This window comes from Stylophora pistillata, chromosome 2 (genome assembly GCF_964205215.1).
Source record: "Stylophora pistillata chromosome 2, jaStyPist1.2, whole genome shotgun sequence".
NCBI lineage: Eukaryota > Metazoa > Cnidaria > Anthozoa > Scleractinia > Pocilloporidae > Stylophora > Stylophora pistillata.
The window spans coordinates 20,073,592-20,096,997 of record NC_142520.1 but is presented as its reverse complement, the minus strand read 5'-3'; the positions used below and the strand labels follow the sequence as shown (position 1 = coordinate 20,096,997).

The 23,406-nt window shown below is 38.3% G+C and overlaps 1 protein-coding gene and 3 pseudogenes across 2 annotated transcripts in view; 2 read left to right on the top strand and 2 right to left on the bottom strand.

The window, feature by feature from the left end:
• Positions 1-23,406, top strand: part of LOC111347678 (uncharacterized) — a 724,620-nt gene that overhangs the window by 166,994 nt on the left and 534,220 nt on the right. The gene's annotated exons all lie outside the window — the stretch shown is intronic.
• Positions 480-6,199, bottom strand: LOC148737655 (uncharacterized; annotated as a pseudogene).
• On the bottom strand, positions 6,100-9,100 carry LOC148737654 (uncharacterized; annotated as a pseudogene). Its single transcript, XR_015996317.1, has 3 exons — positions 8,929-9,100; positions 6,524-7,259; positions 6,100-6,252 (listed from the first exon to the last, which is right to left on the bottom strand). The product of XR_015996317.1 is annotated as an uncharacterized LOC148737654 (transcript).
• On the top strand, positions 13,594-14,847 carry LOC148737653 (uncharacterized; annotated as a pseudogene).

Here is a 23,406-nt window from a genome sequence, read left to right as displayed (position 1 = left end):
AACCAATAATTTGAACCTCATTTTACGTGCTGCGCTATGATCGAGAAGGATTTGGAAAAGACTCAAATTTACAAAAGCTATTGAATTTGAATACGATCTAGCCTCACAATTAATTAGGTAACAGCAAGACTTGCTAATGTTTAGTAAGACCTTAATGTCACGAAACTTTCATACAGCAGAAGAATGACAACCCTGAATGTAATATGAAGCAAAGTTCTGAAGGAAATATGTTTATTAATACAAGCATATATTTTAAAACTTAATCTTCATATCTTGTAGAAAGAAATACACTGAAGTAAATAAATAAAAGTATGGTTTTACCTTAACATAACAGCTAAAAGCTTCTTAATTATTTGACTAATAATGACCTCTGATTGATCTATGCAATTATCCTATCAGTATAGAGAATTACTCCTTTTAAATAAAATTTTATTATCTTTGTATACTTCATCCTGCTCTTAAAAACTATCAAGGTGCAACCGTTTGTACCTTTTATTTAAGACAAATCCATTACTAAAACAAATGCATTGTGTCAACATAACAAGCAAAATGCTGAGTCATTAGTTATTAACCCTTTGACCCCTAACAGTGACCAGCATCTAATTTCTTCTTACAATATTAACCCCAAATTAAACATAAAGTCACAAGAATGAAGCAAATAATTACTAACTAAAGGAGCTCTTGATTGTTAAAAGAATTCTCCTTGTCAGCACCTTGGAAAATGTATTGAGAACAGTATGGAGAATATTCATACTGTTGTTAGCATGTAAAGGGTTTAGTGGTCAAACCTTTAAGTAAAAAATTCCATAAATACATTAGACCAGAAACCCTGCCTCTAAAATGCAAGTCAGTTAAAAAAAATGGGTTTATAAAGTTTTCTTTGTAATAAATTATATCAGTGCATACCAAGTGATATCAGTGACAACAGTACTTTTGCATTCCGACAGGTTTAACCTGTCCAGCAAACATAGCTAATTTAAACAATTTTGCATCAATTTGAAAATATTTTTCTTATTAAGTAGGCATATTACTCACATTACTGGTACACAGAATTTGTTGAGATCTTAGTTATCATTCTCATTGCAAGTATGCCTTATTGTGCACCAACTTGGCCAAGAAAAATACACTTGACATCAAATATTTTGGGAGATTTAAACTGTTGATTAAAAAATAATTCAACTACCCTTCCCAAGCCAATGCACCTTCAAGGCACTTAACTAGAATTTCCTTATTACCTGAAGTGCTTAATCCTCTACTATGTAAAGCTGCCTTTAAACCAGGTACTGTCATCAAAGTTGGATTGATAGCTACACTTCTTAGCTCAGTGGCATTACAGAACTTTAAATGAGACCACAGTGATAAGTTATCAGCAAAGCGAGTATTGCACTGTTTACAGACAATGGGTTATAGTGCACACAACACTGATTCTGTCGCTCCTCTGCTGCTTGCACAAGTCACCAGGTCAATACTAGACAAACAAACTTGATAACTGAGCAAATCATTTTCTTTATTTCCACCACAATTGCAAACATTTGGTTGGTAACAGTGTGGCGGAGAAAGTCATTGGTAGTGTGAGAGATAACAAGAGGGCATTGGTTGATGTTCTGGGAGGTGAAATGAGTGAACATAATTACTTCGCATTACTTGCCACCATTTACCAGTGGTGGTGCTTACATTTGACCGGTTAGTTAAGGTCAAATCTTCCCTCACTCCAGAATGTTTGGCCTCTTTAGCCTGCAAAGAGACAATAATGCCATAACCCACCCTATACCTTGTAAACAGCAAATTTCCATGATAGGGAATGGCATATCCAACTATCCATGTGTTGTGACATCAACACAAATGCACCAAACTTGTGGGGTACACTAACTCACATACTCGAAAATTGTCCTTAATAAATCTTGTTTTATTCTCCTCTTTGTTTTCACAACGTCTCTCTTAATTTCTGCTCTCACACCCAAAAACTGATTTTATCATCTCCCACGCATCTCCTGTTACAACCTTGTGATCTAGTCTACGCATGCTTATGCAACTTTCGCATTGTATCATCTCTAAAAGCGTCTCCTGTGTGCTTACACAACTTCTGTTAAACTGGATGAAAAAAGCAAAGACATCAAGTTAAAATAGATACTACACATTTCTTTCAGTTCTGCAACCTGGGCAGAATTGGTCTCTATTCTTTTAAAGTCCCCCTGCATTCCTCAGACACTCACCTATCTTCCTAAGAGCCAATCGTTGGATTGTTTATGCCTCTGTTTCGTCTTCACTTTCTTAAGTGTCAAGTAAACAATGGTAATATGAAGCCAATGCAATGCCTTGATTGCCAATAAGCCTAACTGGTAACTTGTTATACCTGTTAGCTTCATCACTAAAATGTTCTTTTACTCTTGAAGCCAAGTATCCCAGTCCACACCCCCCCCCCTCCCTCTACCTGATGTATGCCTTACATGAGGAAAACTTCTCTTCTGCAGGTATTGCTTTAGGTCCACCTTTGACTTCTGTAACATCTCCTGCTTCCTAGCACGCTCCCCAACACTGTCTGTACCAGAAACCCTCAAAAGAGTCTCTATTCCCTATAGGTGCTCCCAGAGCAGAAACAAAAGGATCAAACTTTCCTCTTTCCATGGCCTCTAAGTATAGGAGATCAATATAATGTTGCCAGGCATTGATCTTACAATGCATGGGTTGTGGCCTTAACTTGTCTGGAAAATGCCCAATCCTAGGAAGATCAAACTGTCAGATGCCATTTTCAGCCATGAACTGTAACTTTCTGGAATTTCAATTTTTTTTCTGAAAGGTTTTGGGGAAGAGAGGCAAGAAAATCGTTGTTTACCTTTTCAGTATTAGAGGTTCTCATTTCCTTAGTGTAAGGTTTCCAGGTGTCATCTTTACCCATTCCAAAACTACCCCCCTTAGTGTTCATGTTTCCTTTATGAACATTTGCATTTGAGGAAGGATATGTAGCTGCCTGGTTGAGTTCACTGGCTGCCCAGCTCTGCCAGGACATGCCTGCTCCTGGCTGAAATTCAACAATGCACCCTTTATCACAAACAGTGAAAACATTACCTTCAAACATTTTCATCTCTTCCGTGAGCTGCTTCCAGAGGTCATGCATTATTTGATCTTTCTCTTTTACACTTACACCTGATCACCAAAGTTCCAGCACACCATACTTCCAATTGACATTTTTAGCTCATTTGTTTCAGGAGCTCCATCATCTGAGAACTGAAAAATTAAATGATTTTCATTTTCATTGAACCAGACATGCTTACAAGAAAGATGGGGAACTCTCATGTGCAAATCAATAATCAGAAACACCTGATGCCCCCTGGGATCTGTGTGACATGACCAATGTCTAAACTTTTCACAAACTTGTCAACATTATCATCTGACAAACTGAGCTTGGGTAACCTTAAGTCAACTCCGAGACATTTAATGTTACGTAGCAGCCAGACCTCTTTTTTAGTATTAAAAAAATTAACTTTGTGTTTTACAGACAAGATTTATATATTTAAGTGGCACGGACTGTTTCAGTACATCTTCTGAAAATTGATAATCATTAATGGCTCTCTCAGAAATACCCTGAAGAAATTGGCCCCTCATAGACCACTTTCATAAATGGCCACCAGATTAACATTCTTTTGTTGAAATTTAAATTAGTCTTTCTGGCCTCGTTCTCCAGTACAAAATTCAAAAGAATACATTATCTCAAGTGAGCCCAGAAAGGCTAATTCGAATTCAAACAAAAGAATATTAATCCAGCAGCCATTTATGAAAGTGGTCAATGGTTTCGTAGCTTGCATTGGCAGCCAAAAAATCCCATGCCCCATCCAATAGCGTACCTATCGTAGATTCGTCATTTCGTGGAGCAGTCAGTCGAAAAGCCTGATTTTTCTTTCTTCTGCCATGGAAGTGAAAGGCCATAGCCACTCAATATAAAAAAAATAAGGTTGGGAAGCTTTATCCAATGTGAAATAAAGGACTTAAAAAAGCTCTTTAGTATAGAGAAGCGCACACAGAAAATCACGTGTGACGTCGTAAAGATTATAAGACTTGGTGGATATCTCTAAAGAAATGTCGGCTCTGGAAAGACCCTGTTTACCAGGCCAGAAAAGTGGAACTTAGGGACCAAGTTAATGCAATGCGGAAAAAGATGCCCAATTGTGTTATTATAAAAGATGTGAGGTCAAGGTTTCCTAACCCTCCAGGCATTCCTTACATGGGGCATAAAAGGGAATAAGCAAATTCTCATACAAATGCCCATGTCAAGGAGAGCAATTATAAATATCAATTGAATAAGTTCATAAAACATATACAGTCATAACAAAATTAAGAGGTGGAAACATCAATAAAACTGCATGGAAAGTCCCTTAAATAATACCTACACTGTAATACTCATGAATGCTTCACTACTTAGTACCAGCAGTTGGTGTACTTATTCTTTCCTGGTTACCTCACATCTTTTACAAGACATTTGAGCTCCCATTTAAAGTTATCTCAAGAAGTCAGAATCACTGGTAAGCAGAATGGACATCAGTTACTTAGATTAAAAAAATGTAGAGCAGACGGTTTCCCTGAATTTGAATGTGTTTGCAGTAAGCACCCTGATCTCTGCCGGATGATTTGGATTCCTGGCATGTTGGTACATCTGCAGAGAAAATATTTCTCTATTCACATTTTCATTCTGCAAGAGAAATACGTCAATAAGAAAGAGTAAGCATAGCATTCAAAAAGTGCCAAAGCAATTGTGCACAATTAACAACAGCATAAGTCTTTTAACCAATCAAGAATGGCTACTTCCATGTGTATGTTGAAGGTGCCATCCCCATAGTGGATCCGCTTAGCAGCATAAATTAGCATCACTGAATGGAGAGATTCAATCCAGTATCTTTCCCTACACTGTAGAAGTTAACAGATTTTGAGTGGCTTTTTCTGTAACTAGCTAGAACATAAATTTTTTGTAACTTTTTTAAGGCCTTTACTGCAACATCCCTAATTTGGAAAAGGCAAACTTTTTCATACAAAGAAACAAAAACATACAGTAGCATGTGCCAATTAATTACCCACACGTAATCATAGGCATGTCTATATATTGAGGTTCCCATAATGGCTTTCCCATAGGGAGCTACAGCTTCAGGTTTAGTTAAAACCTTTTGCTCATTAGGTAGCCATTGTGCTTGCACCATGACTCTGCATGGCAATTGACATGATTTCCCTGAGTCCTAAATAAAGAAAATTATAAGAAAACAAATGAATAGATCAGTATTAATAATAGTAAGTATAATGCTTCTGGTTTTCCATTTTTACAGAAAATTGTGTAATCTTTGGGTCCATGAATTATGCTATGTCTTGTTAGAATTACATAACACAATGTGTTCATAATAACAAAAATTAAATTAGCATGAAATTCTGCTCACTGAGTGGACTGTTCTTCATGCAGAAGTACTCATGAGAAATAAATAAACAACAAAAAAGAGAGAATTACTTTAGTCATACAATAAAAGATTTTTCTCTCCTCCATACTCATATCACATCAATGGTAGGATATTATGGAGGCTGCAATTGTATCATACCTTGGGTCTCAGTTAGAAAAGTCAGCAGCTCTTTTGTCATAGGGACTTCACGGCTCACTGCTGAAGTTTCACTAGCCCTACTCCAGTTTACAACTCCTAAAACTTTTTTGGTTCTAAACAGAATCAGTAAAAATAAGAATATTTTTAGGAAGAGCATTGAGTGTATTAAGGTTCAACATATCATACAAAGAGTCCAAAAGTATCTTACGAGAAAGAAAGGGCTGACACCGTCGTGTGTACTGCTGATCTACTCGAATCATGCCTTGCATCTGTAATAACACACTACAGGAAGAAATGGTAGATATCACAACATAACATTGAACACATTTCTGTACTCACAAATCTCTCAGGGTTTACAATTTAATATCAGATATTGTATGCTTAGATGTGCTAGTCAGCAGAACTTTGCAGAAGTCTACTAGATCCCATGCATCAAATTGACTGCTTGCAGAGATCCTGGCTTGCAAAAAGGAACAATTGCACAAAACTCAAGCATGCACCTCCCATACTCTAAGACTGGTGTATAAGTATGTGGCCAAGGACAAAGTAAGATTGAAATCAACCTGTACCTCTCCATTTACAACATAACCAGGGGTGCTTTTCACTTCTTCCTGGGCAGCAGACATGGACTCATTGCGAACCCTATTCACAGTGGTTGCATAACAATGCATTTTCAAGACTGTTGAAGTAATTTAAAAAAGGAGGTATTTTAGAATTCAGGTAAGAGAGAAACCAAATAAAAAACTGCTCAGTCCATTTGAAGTATTTTGGTGGAGAGATCATCATTTGGCTTGCTGTACTGTTGTTGACTGCCATTTGCTCGCAAGAAGAAATACAACATAGGAGCATTAGAGAAAGTGCATCGCCAATCTATGAAAAACAGAGGCAGATAAGTGACCAGAGAGAGCGAGTTACAGAAAATTTCCAGCAGAAAACGAAAAGGTACTTACCTCAAATTTACATAGTACTTTGGAGGACATCCTGCCATGATAGAAGAGGAGAGCCACTTGAATGAATCTCCACATACACATGAAACTGTTACGGACACAACGTGACTTTGTCGATTGAAGATTAATAAATCGCAATAATTGAGTTTTCCATAGTAACAGCATGCTGTGGAGAGAGTGTTACAAAAAAAAAAATACAGAGTTCGCAGAGCTCCCTCGCTGCAGAGATATAAGGGTCGTTCTCTGCTGAAGGCGTAGTGATCTGCATTCTTTGTGGTGTATGTTCTGCATGTGGAGGGGAAATTGGAGAAACAGCATCAGAGGAAGGTAAAGAAATACACGAAGATGGAGTGGAAGACGCAAAAGGAAAAGAAAACCGTGTGGTAGATGGTGTAGAAACAAGAGGGGGGTCCGGACTAGCTGTGCTTCCAGTTGATGATAAGGTCAGTTGGCTCGATGTCAGTCCTTTCCCCTCCATTTTCTCCTCAAAAGGTAACAGAAGAGCCTCCATCAGATCCGCATTCTGTGTACTTGAGGTCGCTTTTGTTAGATTTAGCGCACCTTTTGCCATTTTGACGCGCTCTTTGATGCCAAGAAGTCTGCTCTCTTGAGGAAGCTCTCTGTTGAAAGAGAACTGAAGACCTCGATCTGTTGGACGCTTTTTCTTGCACATAGATGGGTTATTTCCGTCAGCCATAACGCACAAAATTCACAATAAATATCCTTCGAGGAGCGACAGCTAAGAATGTTGCCGAACAACCACTAGAGTTCTGAAATGCAGGCTGCTAATCGCACTTAGTTAGAGGCATTGTCAGCGATAATACTGCGCATGCATTATTTATGACGCCGCTAGTTTCAATGGGAATAATCTGAAGGCTCTCTTAACCGATGTGTATAAGGGGCTTGGGGATGAAAGTCGAAATTACACGGCGCGAATTTTGAAAATACAACTGTACGACTGCATAGTCGACCGTAGATCGCACTTTGAACGGCCGAACGATGTGTTGGTGCCAAATAAAATCCAAATAAGCTAAATTATGGGAATGAGAGTCAACAAGACTCAATATCCTCTAATTTTTTTATCCAAAATAATACTTTTACTGCGTCTTCCATGCACACCGTTTCACGTACGGTCAGATCGTTGGTCGCAATATTGAATGATTCTTTCATTTGAGCTAATATCGAGGGGCGGAACCAATCTATTTATAGCGCACCCTCGTGTTTAAACCTGCTCAAGCCGTGAACGAGTCGTCACGTGACCTCTAAGATAGTAACGGGAGGAATTTACATAGCAACCGGCCATCGTATTTCTATAATGAATTAATTATAATTAGTTAATTAATTAACAATATTTCCGGGTGCAGATTCTGAAAACTGTTCCAATCTTTTCATTTATTTATTTTTTTTTTTTTTTCACACCAATATCTTTTAAGCACAAAAGCTCACGAATAAAATAGATACCGGGATAGTACGAGAGTGCACGGTGCGGGAAATATGAAAGATTTATGCAGTTTTTTTTCAGAACTTATCATAATTGTACACCGTTCACCGTCCCTCATTCAATTCTTCATTTAAAATCCCTGTGCTATTTGGTAAATAAACCTTTTCTGGCCGGCGGCTGGTATGTCGGCTGGTAATGTCCGCGGCTGCGAGATTGTCCGAAAAATGAATATTTAGCCGAGAAGCGAAGTTTCGAGGGCAAATATCAAATTTTGAGGATAATATCTTAGCCAAGGACATTATCATGACAAACCAGCAAGCCAGAACGGGGTTTATTTATCTTTCAACCCTCCCATTTATTTTCCATTAATTTTTGAGCATGAGAGTGCAGGCGCGAGCCTGTGTTCACGAAGGGTAATCCTCCGCAGCTTTTTAATCTCTTTCGTCACCTGATTCTGTGACTATGCTTTCGGAAATTAAGATATTGTTTGGATCTAACAATTGTCAAAGGAATTCGACTTAGGCCTCAATGCATTTCTCCAGAGAATTGCTTGATCTGAAAGTCACTGGAGAAACTATTTATGTTAAAAAACAGAAAGTTTTGATATCTTCCTACTAAAAGTCAACTGTTAAGGACCTAGAATTAAACAAACAACCATCAAAATCGAGAACGATTCATCGTAAATTGTCAAAGTTAATATCGTCTCCCCACCCCCCCCCCTCTTAAGTGGAACACTTTGATACAATTTGTCACCCAAAGAAAAACTCTGTAAGATATTTCCATTTGAACCACAAAGACGATAGGATTCCACAGAACTTGGTTGTCCATGAAGATGCAAAGTAATAAAGTTAATAAAGTTTACCTAAGTCAATTACGGGTCAAGCAATCATAAATCCTTAGGAAAAAATAAGGCGATGTCAACAGGTATCCAGAAAGGATACGATATCCTTATCCGGAAATCGGATACTTTGGAAATGAATACTGCCCTTAAAGGCTCCAAGTTTAGTATCAATATTGCTTTTTAACTTGTCAAAGATTCGATCTACAAGATCGGCGATAACTTCTGAACCGTAAGAGCTTCTCCGCGGGATTATTCGAATGTGCTCAACTCCAGATGTATCGCCAGCAGCTGGGTTCATATTGCAAGGGTAGAAATTATCGTAACCGTATGCGCTATCTTAAATCTGCAAACTTGGGGTGAACACTCTTGCACATGACCTCTTTATCTACTTGGTCAAATTACAAATAATTACTCATTATTAGAATGTGTAATAAATTCTCGTCAGGAAATATAAGAAAATACTCTTGCATAAATGTGCCCTCCGACCAAAGGAAAATCTATATTCTAGATACATGTAGGCCTGAAATAGAATTCACTGTAGTTTCAGTACTTTCCGGACTGATATATCAAGGAGATATCATACAAAAGTTAACAGAAAAATCATTCTTGCTGCAAATGTTTCTTTTTTAGGCTAGAGTTGAATCTCGATTCCTGGCTTGATACACGCATATGCGATAGACCGTCAAACAAAGAATCTTTCTCTCTTTCTTTTTTATCCTATTCTTTGGAGCGTTCTTATATCTAAGCGGAGAACTGGAATCTATACTTGAAGAAATTACCAAAGTATTGTGCGAATAAAGTGTAGTACACTGCGGTTAAATTGAAAAGCGTTTACTCGCGTCCGTTACACACTTACTCTTAACCAAAAAACGAACTGCATATCCTAGAATAGATTAAATACATGCGATATATATCTGCATGCAAATCCGTAGGTCCTGAGTGTATTACAAGTTGTGGCTTACTGTTGCTCGCGGATCGTGATTACTTTATCGAGAATTACGATCTAGACTTGTCTTTTATTCCAAAAAGGATCATGATTACACGGTGTCTTATCCTGGACTAAAACTCTAACTATAGTTTTCTATCTAAAAAGCACTAACTACACGGAGACGTCAATCTAACCAAACTATCAAGAGACCAAACAGCGATAAGTAAAGTAACCAGATCATTCGGCTTAAATGAAAACCCCGAAAACTTCTAAAAGTTCTAAATTAAGGGATAACAAATTGGCGTAAACGAAATGTCAAAACAAAAATATCTTATCAACACACCGACACTGTGATGTATTCACAGGTTCTACCTAATCTAGCTTCAGTCATCGTTACCACGCGCTGGTCTTTGGCTGGCCCATAATGACATTTGTAAATTAATTGACAAAATTACAAAAATTGCGAAAGAATTATCTCTCCTTACATTTCATAATGGCAAAGAAATAGCTTCCTTTCCAAAAGGTTAGGCTTTTAATTTTGCATTACTGCGCAGCACCTTATTACGAAAAATTGATACACTGTTTCAAATGCTCCTTGACAAAACGACTGTCTTCTCAGTTCATTTCTTAATGGTAAAGGAAATGCCACCAAAGAAAGCAGGAACGCCCTGTGGATTCTCAAAAATAGGATTGGCCAATGGCTAATACATGTTACATGGATGGATGTCTGATATATCGGCTCCACGCGATCAACGAAATGTAATAATGCAGAGGACACGTTCGGCTCAAAATATGAATCCCTTGCAGTATCAGTAGCTTTGCTTCTTACCCAAAACATTTCTCACCACTTGAAGGTATTGATGATAAAGATAATGCATTTATATCAGCAATGCAGCTGAACACTCGTTACACAAACTAACTGCCATCATTTGTTGACAGGTACTTGCAGAACAACCAGTTGGAGGACTTACCAAAAGAGATATTCATGAACAATGCCAACCTAAGATATCTGTAAGTCAAAAGTAAAGACTATTCCTCCTAATTTTAATCCTACAGGCAATGTAAAAGGACAATGCACAGGGAAAACGAAAGTGTTGAAGAGATAGTTGTAACAGTTACTACACTGAAATGATCAGACATATTCACCAAAGTTAAAAAAAAAAGATTACTATTGTTTAAAATAGAATATTGATAGATAAGGCCACACTTTGCAGTCTTCAATCAGACAATCGTTATGATACATGTATATCAACCCAGTCCACAGGGTCTTAGCCTAGTTACCCTTCGAGTTTTAAGTTGGGAGGAAGGAGGCGGGATATGGAAAGTTGCGTAGCCACTGGAGGCTTATTTCTTCCATCCTAGGGGGGAGGAAACTCGTCCACTTCCGCTTGATTCTGCCGGCGTAAACTCCCTAGCGTCCTTTTCGCGGTAAAAAGCTTTACGGGTTACCAGGCCAAGAAATGAAAGGAATGATAATCTTCTTTCTGCTGAGGATTCAAAGTATTTTTTAGGGAGCATGGGCGGAAGGTTGAAAGGAAAAGAGGCTGTAGCCCAATATCCCTACCAATAAAAAATAAATTACGCTAATGAATAACGCTTCAGATATATTGTGACGAAATATGTAAGTAAGAACTATTTGAGTCTTTAAATTTTACAAGAACTAAGGTGACTATGGCAAAAAGAGAATCAATTTAAATCAAACAAACCTATCTGAGACTCACATGAGAAGAATATAATTAGTAATATAAGAGATATTGTTTAATAACATTTTCATTTCTCAACTTAAAGTCAGCCTAAGTACATATAATCAGGGACAATGACACTTACAGTGTATATATCTAGTAGAATATCATCAATTGTTACAACTTTCATATTATATTAGAGCCGTGATACCGCGTGGGATATTTTGTTTTGGTTACAATGCGAACGATTTTTCGAATAATATTTCCTTACTTGCTAAAAAAAATATTTAAAGTGATGACCGAAAAAAATACAGCGTGAGAAGATTAGTTGTTTTTGGTATCGGAGTTTTCAGAGGACACGGAAAAAAAGATCACCAATCATTTGGCTCGAGAAACTCGTATGGGGTGGAGGAGGGGAGTTTTGCGTTTGGCAGAGCAGAAGAAGGTGACTTGTTTTCCAAAAAGAATGCGACGTAATGGCCCCGATAATAGGCATTTATAGATTATGCTAGCATAATTTTTGGCATAATTCGAGCAAACTGGCATAATTTCTGCTAAGTAGCAATGCTAGCATAATTTGCGCATTTTGATAACTATCACATAGTTTTTGATGCCATTAATTGAAAGTCTTACTTGTTCAACCTTCTTCTGCTGCCGCAGAAAGAGTTTTTTAGCCTGCTTTCAGCATCTTTCCATGAGCGGCAAGAGAATGCACTTTCTGACTACTTGTAAGCAAGTGTAATGCTGCAATATAACAATCGCAGATAAGCTACACGAGACTATAATCTATTACTAGTGTGCATGTTAACCTGAACCACATCTTTATTTAAAATTCTTTGTGGATTTGTTGCGTTTCTTTCCTGTAGACGAACGGCTTCTAGTTAAAAAATATATATTTTGGACTTATTTGCATTTTTTTCAAAGAGCATAATTTAAAAAAACGGTGGCATAATTTGGAAAAAAGGGCATAATGTTAGCATAACTTGGCCAAAAAAAAAGCAATGCTACTAGCATAATACGCCACTTTTACTCGCATAATCTATAAATGCCTACCCGATAATGCTTGGGCAAAAGAAACGCTAGTAGGCAATAGGAAAGCTTCTTGATTACACTTTTTTCAGACTCTTAACTTAGAGTGTAAGAGGAACTTTGTTGTTTTCCAAGCCTTTTACTTTTAAGTTTTAATTTTGCGCGGAGCGATAGAAACATTCAACGTATTAAAAAGGTGTTCAATATTTAACCAGAAATATTTTGTTTAGATTCAGGCGTAAATTTAAAGAAAATTGTTCAAAACCAATAGAGGAAAAAAAGCCCAGGATAGAAGAAAATATGATAGCAGCCATATTTGAAACTTTTAAACTTTCTACTTGTTCTAATTAAGACAAATCTGTGTTCGAATAATCTTCTTATCCACCCTTAGGAGCGGACATTACTAATCATAAAATATGCAAAGTTTGTCTAATGCAGCTTGAATGCAAGACTACTATGTCAGGTTTCTTTTGATTTTAAAATCTTCGGCTAATTGCTTAGCAGAGATAAAAAATTTATTCCCTCCCTCTGTCTTGTGAAATAAGCCTGATCGTATCATATGAACCTGTGCATGCGCATGCACAATAAAACAGGTTTCATTTAATCTTCAACAAACTATTTTCATGTGAAGGTGTAGTCTGATCGTCCGGGTGAGTGTAGTCCTGAGAAGGATTGTTGTCGGTGGTAGTGACTGACGTTTCGACAACCTGTGCGGAAGTCATCATCAGAGTCAAGTGAATGATTGTTGTGTCAGTAGCATGTTCTTATTCCAGTTCATGTAAAATGATCGGTTGGTTTTGCCGTGATTTTATTGGCTGTAAGACTTAATAGCGCTGCGCGCCAGGTCTAAAAATAGATATGTCATCTTTGGACCCCTCGCTGGTTTAGGACAAACACTCGGAGTCTTTACAAGGACTTGTATGCGAAACGTGTCAGAAGCAAGACTATTTTCGCTCAAAAAATGCTCGAACTTTCTAAAATGGTTCCACCTAGGCATTGCTGTTGGGTACATGAAAAATGACTCAAGATATCCAGAAAGATTGCCAGATTCGCTTAATCCGCCTAAAGAAATGCTTAAAGACGGTCGGAAAGCCTTCATACCATTCCCAAAGCCGAAGCATGTATGACTTGGAACTTTGTCAACGCCGGGTAAATGCGTGTTCTAGAAAGAATTTCTCAGTTGATAGTGTTAACTACAATACTTATATTTGTGCTGTACACTGAAATCCTCGACAAAAGCCTTTTCAAACCGCTTGTTTGGAAACGTTACATAGACGATGATCTTCTCGCTATGGAGTACAAACAAACCAACAATAGAACGTTTCATTCAAAAAGCAAACAATCGTCATCCAACAATGAAATTTAAGGCTGAAACTTGCGATAAGGAAACAACATTCCTGGACATCTACATCTATAATTATAAAGGCGAAGGATTCGAAAAGGATGCAATCCTTGATGCGCGTACTCATTTTAAACAAACTGAGACATTTCAGTATACACACTAATGTTCCTGTCACCCACAAGGAGTTGAGAAAGGCTTAATAAAAGGAGAGGCCCTTAGACTTCTCAGAACAAACTCCTCTCAGACAATATTCGAAGAGAAAATTACAAATTTCAAAGCGCATTTGCGAAAGAGAGGCTACCCAGAGGCCCTCATTAAAACAACCCTTTCAGAGGTGAATTTCAAAAACAGGAAACTAACTCTTCGATAGAAATCGAAGACGAACCGACGAATCTTGCCTTTTATTACACAATACCAACCATCAGTGCCAAACCTAAAGCAAATTCTCATGAGACACTGGCATTTAATAGAAACAACCATTACTGAGCGAACTATACAAAAATCCGCCACTCGTGTCTTAAAAATGAGGGCGATCGCTCAAAGACATACTCGCGAGGGCCAAACCTTGAATAGGCAATTCTAAACACGCGCTGGGGAGTCGTGTAGGCCTGTCAAATCCCTTTTTACATTGATCTGTTAGATCCTTAAGTTTCACACGATCGACTTTACTTTCCTTTAGTATCTTCGCCTGAAGCCATTTCCCATCATCTATACTTGAATCAACTACATAATGTTTTCCCGACTCGAGGCAGTCACGAACACGTGCGATGAGGTCTGCTCATTTTCCGCTCAATATCAAGCCTCTACACTTTAACCAACGCTTCAATTGTATGTTTGTATAGTTCTCTTGGTCTTGCTCGAACTTTGAGCCAGGAACACCATCGTTTTGATTTAAAATACGAGCTTTAGAGGCGTTTAAAGTAGAGATGGGCGCATCATCGCCCATATTCATTTACTCGAGAAGCCTGTTTGTTTGTCCTAATCGCTCTAGGGGGTCAAAATTTCGTGACGTCACAAACGCGCAGCGCTATTGACGTAGGTCGGTCGTGATTGGTCAGTTTCGATCTGTCGGTTAAGTTAGGTCGTTATTTTTCGGTCGTCTGTGATTTTTATGTCGTAAATGAGTCGCTTGTATGGAGCGTGTAGTTGTTGACATCTGTTTAGGGGAGTCTGTTCTAAGTTAGTAAACCAGCTTTCCAGAGTCAGTCGTTGAAAATAGTCAGTGCTGTAGGTTAGTCATTCCGCAGAGTCCCAGTCAATGTTGTGGTTGGTAAGTCGATGGTGTTCAGCAATGTGATTGCTGATATCACCTTCCTCGTCCCTCGTCCGTGTTCAGTCAGTATTGTTGTGAGGTTTCTGCCAGTCTCACCGATGTAGGAGGCTTGGCAGTCGGAACAATTGATCTTATAAATCGTTCCCTGTCTGTTCCTCAGTTCGTCTTTGTCTTTAACGTTGGTTAGTAACTGACGTAGTGTGGTGATAGGTTTGTGGGCGACGCGGATATCGAAGAGTAGTAATATGCGCGAGATGTTTTCAGACATGCCTTTTATGTACGGTATGGTTGCTGTAGTCGTAGGGGTTGCGGTGTCGTTTGTTTCGGTAGCGGTAGTGGGGCGGTGAGTGTTTCGTCGGATGAAGTCGTTGTTGTAGTTGTTCCTCGAAAAAAGACGGTGAAGGTATTTGTTCTCGTCGGATAAGCTGTCTGTCGAGTCGTATACTAGTTGTGCGCGTCGTGTTAGAGTTCTGATAGTTGTGGCTTTGTGTGATGTGGGGTTGTAGGATGACTCGTCTAGTAATCTGTCGGTGTGTGTCGGTTTCCTGTAAACTGTCGTCCGTAATGAGCTGTCGTTGTGGCTTACCAGGCAGTGAACAGAGATACAGATTTTATTCCGCCCTCCCTGTCTTGCGAAAAAAGCCTGATCGCATCATATGAATCTGTGCGTGCACAATAAAACAGGTTTTATGCAATCTTCAACAAACTATTTTCAATATACGTTTTATATGACAAATCCAATATTTGCCGCTCCAAACCCGATTGCTGTCAATTTACTCACCCCTTATCCCCTACTCAGTGTCGCTTGCATTATTATGAGGACTACCATACATGACAGTGTGTAATGTCAAGCCTTGTGTATTACAACAATAGGTAATAGGAAGAGGGTGAAAAATCATTTGTAAGAATCAAGTTGTTTTCAGGGCTAAAAAAATCCAATTTATCTCAATTCATATTGTCACAGGTTATAGCTTGTTATCCTCTCTGGTGCCTTGAAGATGTTAGACTAAAATGGAGATATCAAATCAGTGACAACATTGGTTTGATGAAGTGTATGTTTTAGGCCCTCGTATCAGTACATGAGGAATAGATTCAAGCATATTTACTCTCCGACCTCTGTTGTCAAATACTATGTAATTTATGCTAAATATACTAAACTTTGGCAGGTGGCTGCAGAACAACCAGTTGAAGAAACTACCATCAGGCATTTTCAGTAGCAATACCCGGCTGTATTGGCTGTAAGTTTGGAGTCTTTCTTAATATTAGTGTAAGAGGAATAAGTCAAATCCCACCCTCAAAACAGACATTTGAATGCGTGGGTTATATTGCATATTTCATGTATATCATTGCTAATGTCCTAATAAAGCCGCACTAAAATATAGACTAAGAAACTTCCTCTAAAACATGCATTGTATTCGTTCGCAAAAATGGATTATCAAAGAAAAATTTGTAGGGGAATTTGTTAGACCCTTCCCCTCTTCTTTAAGTAGTCTCTTTATCAAGTCAAGAATGTTCTATGTAGTTCAGTGTTCAAGGCTGTGTTTCAGACTTCTTCTGTTTATTCTTCTTTCCACGAACGAACGAATGAAAAAAACAAACAAACAAACAAAAAAAACACGAAAAGCAAAAAAACAAAAAACAGCCTGGTGACACCTATAGTGACAATTCATTTTAAGTGAGCCAGTCAATTAAACTTACAGTGCAAGCACTGTAAAACATCGTCACGGTCTACGCAAAATTAGAAATTTTGTTGATCTGAAAAAGATGTTCAAGACTTTGGAGGTACGAATCCAGTGCACTAGTCCTTCCTAAATCCAGACCCCATATGCTAGTGTCTCTGAACCACGTTTCTTTATCTCAATTAAGTAACAAAATACCAGTGGTAAACACCTCAGCTCTTTTCTGTGTACATTATCACAAAATACAGGACGGTGTTAGATAACTCACGAACCCCCACGGATTCTCTAAGGCCTTTATAAAGGACATCCGGTTCCTTATAATCGTACTTGAATTTTATCATTTACTGTTGTTTATATTTCTGTTAAACTGGATCAAGGGATGCGCTAGAATTAGAGTGCAATAGGGTGTGGCGTGTTGTTTCCATTTTGTCCTTTTTCGAAGTCTTTTAGTTGAAAATTGTTTTTAAAATGTAATAGAAATATTTTGTGGATGAGAAAAGTGTACAACATTGAACAGGAAGAAGCTCCTTTTTTTCAGAAATTTGAGGTGATAACTTCGGATATAAATACAAAGAAAGTAATAAAAATTTAATAGCGTCATTCTAAACAAACTTTTACATGGTGACCGCCGGACTTTGGCCGAATTTGTTCGTAGATCAAATTAAACTTAATTACTTAAGAGTGGCGCTCCCTAAATAGCGCATGGAGGTGTGCAATATGAAAAAATTGTGAATCCCCTAGCTTTGGCAGAATATACGTCTGGATGAATTCTTTTTAGACAAAAAACTTTAAGTTCCATTGTATTTTGATTTTACGCGAACGGCGGTAAAATCGATTTGGTGGCTCTCATGTCAGCTTCACTAGGTCTAGTTAACCAATAACTTGAACGTCGCTTGAGAATAAACCAAACGATAAATGTGACCAACGATTTTCTCAATGGAAAGAACACGTATTTACAAACGTCCGTCGCGATCTAAGTTTTTGGGCAATTTTGGTTTTTTTTTTCATTATTCCTCTCATTTAGGCGGACAAAGAGATGGCAAAATTGAGAGGGTCAAATCGTACCTTGGTGCATGGCATGGGGTTATACGAAGTTAATCCAGCGAAGAACAAGGCTTCTTTTTCACAAATATCCAATACAATTTTTGGGCTACTCAAAACTACAAAATTTTAGGACTCCAAATAAAACTGACACAGAGGTCAAAATATGCTATTCCTTGTCACGCAATTGGAAGTGAAAAATCAACAATGCGCACGTTGAAAAGACACCAGGCCGTTTTGGGGCGAAAAATCGTTTCTACACTGGATAGAAAGCTAATTTAGTTCAACTTTCGTTGTTTATGTTGCTCAGGTTACCTGATATTTAAAATGTTAGCGGTTATTTCCCAAACAAAACAAGCCAAAATGCAAAATCGTCTTGTACGATACGGATACAACTTGAAATTGGTAAACAACCTTCAAATCAATATGCTTGCCATATTTACACTTTTACCAAATTTCACGCGCGTTATTTATAGTCATCTTTTATAGCCATCTCTTTCTGCTCTCTTTTTTTGTTGAAACTGATGGGTTCAGTGAGGGATTTAGTCTTTCCCGAAAGTTACTTTTCTTCTGGAGAATTCTAAGACATCCTTTTGTTTGACAAAAAGCAGCCTCCTCTTCAAGAAAAGACAGAAGACATTGTTTAAGGAGAAGTTGCACCCATTGACAACAAACTCATCGATCTTTTTTTCTTTTTAAGTTGAGGGATGCGCGAGTACTTTTCAGCACTACTGCACGGTGTAGCGGCGTATACAGTAAGGGAAGTGCATATTTATAGAGGAAATTAAAGGCACTCGCTTCTCGAGAAGGCAAAGATGCTTTACATTGAAAAACATCAGGAAGGATCTAGTGCACAGCCGTAGATTGCCCGTTCTGACATTGCAGAGTTAAGTGTTCAGGCGTTACCGCAGAGCTGGGTATTGCAATCTTCGAGAAAGACTGTCCGTTTTAGCGCTAAGCAGAAGGCCTTGCTAGAGGAGAAATTTAAAATAAGAGAACGCACTCCATTCAAAGCAGATGCGGCACAGGTGGCTCAAGATAAGGGGCATGGAAATCATGAATATGAATCCGCGGATCAGTCATTGTAGATGAATTCCTAGCAACCTAGCAAATGATGGTCGGTTGCCCAGGTTTTTCCTTCCGCAACTCTGATGCACGCTGCCGCAGAAATCGTCAGCGGCAGTTGGCACGAAAACTAAAAACCTATTAAAAAATGGCGGAAAATAATGACAGCGCGAGCACATCAAACAAACTATCTTTAAGGCACTTGGGCATGGAGGATGAAACAGAGAGAGGAGACCGGTTTTAGAATTCCACCTCCGTAGAAATGAAGTTTTCTGCGGAGAAACAATGGTCAAGGAGGGTTCGTTTTGCAGAAAATAACCCCAACTACGGGATGAGACTTTGATCCCGTGTTAGAGGAACTCACAAGCAACAAGCAGAGAAAATTTAGTCTCCAGCGAGATTTAAGGGAGAGAATTTTCACAAGAAGCGGCACTTCGACAAAATTCCTTGATGGTCGCTTCCTTTAAAGTTGCAGCGGCAAGTCAATTATTGTTGTCACGCAAACTACGCCGCTTCAATTTATTTAGTAAAATATCAAAGGGTAACAACCTCATTTTACGTGCTGTGCTATGATCGAGAAGGATTTGCAAAGGACTCAAATTTACAAAAGCTATTGAGTTTGAACACTATCTCGCTTGAAAGTTAATTAGGTAACAGCAAAACTTGCTAATGTTTTGTTAGACCTTGTCACGAAATTTCATATAGCAAAAGAATGACAACCCTGAATATAATCTGAAACAAAGTTCTGAAGGAAGTATGTTTATTAATACAAGCATATATTTTAAAATTTAATCTTTATATCTTGTAGAAATAAATACACAAAAACATAACAAACAAAATGCTGAGTCATTAGTTATTAACCCTTTGACCCCTAACAGTGACCAGCATCTAATTTCGTCTTACAATATTAACCCCAAATTAAACAAAGTCACAAGAATGAAGGAAATAATTACTAACTAAAAAAGCTCTTGATTGTTAAACAATTTTTCCTTGTCAACACCTTGAAAAATGTATTGAGAACAGTATGGAGAATATTCATACTGTTGTTCGCACGTAAAGGGTTTAGTGGTCAACCCTTTATGTAGAAAATTCCATAAATACATTAGAGCAGAAACCCTGCCTCTAAAATGGAAGCCAGTTAAAAGGAAAAAAAAATGGGTTTATAAGTTTTCTATGTAACATATCAGTGCATACCAAGTGATATCAGTGACAACAGTACTTTTGTATTCCGACAGGTTTAACCTGTCTAACAAACATAGCTAATTTAAACAATTTTGCACCAATTTTAAAATATTTTTCTTATTAAGTAGGCATATTACTCACATTACTGGTACACAGAATTTGTTGAGAGCTTAGTTATCATTCTCATAGTAAGTGTGCCTTATTGTGCACCAACTTGACCAAGAAAAATACACTTCACATCAAATATTTCGGGAGATTTAAACTGTTGATTAAAAAATAATTCAACTACCCTTCCCAAGCCAATGCACCTTCAAGGTGCTTAACTAGTATTTCCTTATTACCTGAAGTACTTAATCCTCTAATATGTAAAGCTTCCTTTAAACCAGGTACTGTCATCAAAGTTGGATTACTAGCTACACTTCTTACCTCAGTGGCACTGCAGAACTTTAGATGAGACCACAGCGATAAGTTATCAGCAAAGCGAGTATTGCACTGTTTACAGACAATGGGTTTTAGTGCACACAACACTGATTCTGTCGCGCCTCTGCTGCTTACACAAGTCACTAGGTCAATACTAGACAAACAAACTTGACAACTGAGCAAATCATTTTCTTTATTTCCACCACAATTGCAAACATTTGGTTGGTAACAGCGTGGTGAGAACGTCATTGGTAGTGTGAGGTATAAGGAGAGGGCATTGGTTGATGTTCTGGGAGGTAAACGAGCAAACATAATTACTTCGCATTACTTGTCACAAGTGTCACTTAAAAAATGGTATTATGAAGCCAATGCAATGGCTTGATTGCCAATAAGCCTAACTGGTAACTTGTTATACCTGTTGGCTTAATCACTAAAATTTTCTTTTACTCTTGAAGCCAAGTATCCCAGTCCACACTCCCCCCCCCTGCCTACCTGATGCATGTCTTATATGAGGAAAAGTTCTCTACTGCAGATATTGCTTTAGGTCCACCTCTGATTTCTGTAACATCCCCTGCTTCCTAGCACGCTTCCCAACACTGTCTGTACCAGAAACCCTCAAAAGAGTCTCTATTCCCTATAGGTGATCCCAGAGCAGAAACAAAAGGGTCAAACTTTCCTCTTCCCACTACCTCTAAGTACAGGAGATCAATATAATGTTGCCAGGCAGTGACCTTACAATGCATGGGTTCTGGCCTTAAAATGTCTGGAAAATGCCCAATCCTAGGAAGACCAAACTGTCGGATGCCATTTTCAGCCGTGAACTGTAACTATTTTTTTTCTGAAAAGGTTTGGGGGAAGAGAGGCAAGAAAATTGTTTACCTTTTCAGTATTAGAGGTTCTCATTTCCTTAGTGTAACGTTTCCAGGTGTCATCTTTACCTTTACCCATTCCAAAACTACCCACCATAGTGTTCATGTTTCCTTTATGAACATTTGCATTTGGGGAAGGATATGTAGCTGCCTGGTTGAGTTCATTGGCAGCCCAGCTCTGCCAGGACATGCCTGCTCCTGGATGAGATTCAACAGTGCACCCTTTATCACAAACAGTCGAAACATTACCTTCAAACATTTTCATCTCTTCAGTGAGCTGCTTCTAGAGGTCATGCATTATTTGATCTTTCTCTTTTACACTTACACCTGATCATCAAAGTTCCAGCACAACATACTTGCAATTGACATTGTCAGCTCATTTGTTTTAGGAGCTCCATCATCTTAGAACTGAAAAATTAAATGATTTTCATTTTCATTGAACCAGACAAGTTTACAAGAAAGATGGGGAACTCTCATGTGCAAATCAATAATCATAAACACCAGGCCAGTGACTCTGCTATAAACACCTGATGCCCCTGGGATATGTGTGACATGACCCATGTCTAGACTTTTAACAAACTTGTCAACATTATTATCTGAGAAACTGAGCTCGGGTAACCTTAAGTCAACTCCAAGACATTTAATGTTACGTAGCAGCCAGACTTCTCTTTCAGTATTAAAAAAAAAATTAACTTTGTGTTTTATAGACAAGATTTATATCTTTAAGTGGCACGGACTGTTTCAGTACATCTTCTGAATATTGATAATCATTAATGGCTCTCTCAGAAATACCCTGAAGAAATTGACCCCTCATAGACCACTTTCATAAATGGCTGCCAGATTAATATTCTTTTGTTTAACCCATTAATGGCAGCAGCTTTTGTGGAAAGCTGTGTTTTGAAGCGGGTCGAGCAGATTTCGGGTCACTGTTGTGGTTTTAAAAGCTCAAACTTACCAAAAACCCCTTGACAGCTCGTACACTCGACCGTCTTTCAATCCAAATGTAAAATGGCGGCCTGAAAATGTCGGGCACGCGCAGAAAGCAAAACTTCGACATTTTTTGGGTTGAAAAGTAATGCCCCACCTACGAGTTTTACTTTTCTCTCTTTCTCCTGCCCTTTTTTCCCTTCTCCTTGCCTGAAGTTTCTCCTCACTTGCTGGAAATTCAGTAGGCTTCATTTTGGTGTAGAGATTTTTTAGAAACTACTCATTATTTTCAAACGACATGCTCAGAAAGGTAGGTGGGTAATGGAACAAGATTTTCGTGCAGATTTTCAGGTCAAAGTTACATGGTTTTTTTGCTATTTCTCCAAACTCCTTCACTCAATTGCCCTCATACTGGTATCGTTTGTAAGATATTTTTAACCTGTTCAAGTACCTGCTCAAATTTGTGCTCCAGGGCTAAAAGTGATGACGTCACAAGGCGTAGAAAGGGTGTGGGTCCCCATGGGCGCATACGGGCGCACTGGACGTCAATAGGTTAAATTTCAATTAGCCTTTCAAGCCTTGTTCTCCAATAGAAAATGCAAAAGAATACACTATCTCAAGCGAGGCCAGAAAGGCTAAATTTAAATTTAAACAAAAGAATATTAATCCGGCAGCCATTTACGAAAGTGGTTAAATCCCACGCCCCATCGAATAGCGTACTTATCGTAGACAAGTCGTTTCATGGAGGAGTAAGTCGAAAAGCCTGATTTTTTTTTCTTCTGCCATGGAAGTGAAAGGCCTTAGCCACTCAATATATAAAAAAAAAAAGGTTGGGAAGCTTTATCCAATGTGAAATAAACCACTGAAAAAAAGCTCTTTAGTATAAAGAAGTGGACATAAAAAATCACGTGCAACGTCACAAAGATTATAAGATTTACTGGAGATCTCTAAAGAAGTGTGGGTTCTGGAAAGACCCTGTTTACCAGGCCAGAAGAATGGAACTTGGGCAACAGGTTAATGCAGTGCGGGAAAAGATGCCCAATTGTGTTATGAAAGATGTGAGGTCAAGGTTTCCTAACCTTCCAGGCATTCCTTACATGGGGCATAAAAGGGAATAAGGAAATTCTCATACAAATGCCCATGTCAAGGAGAGCAATTATAAATAAC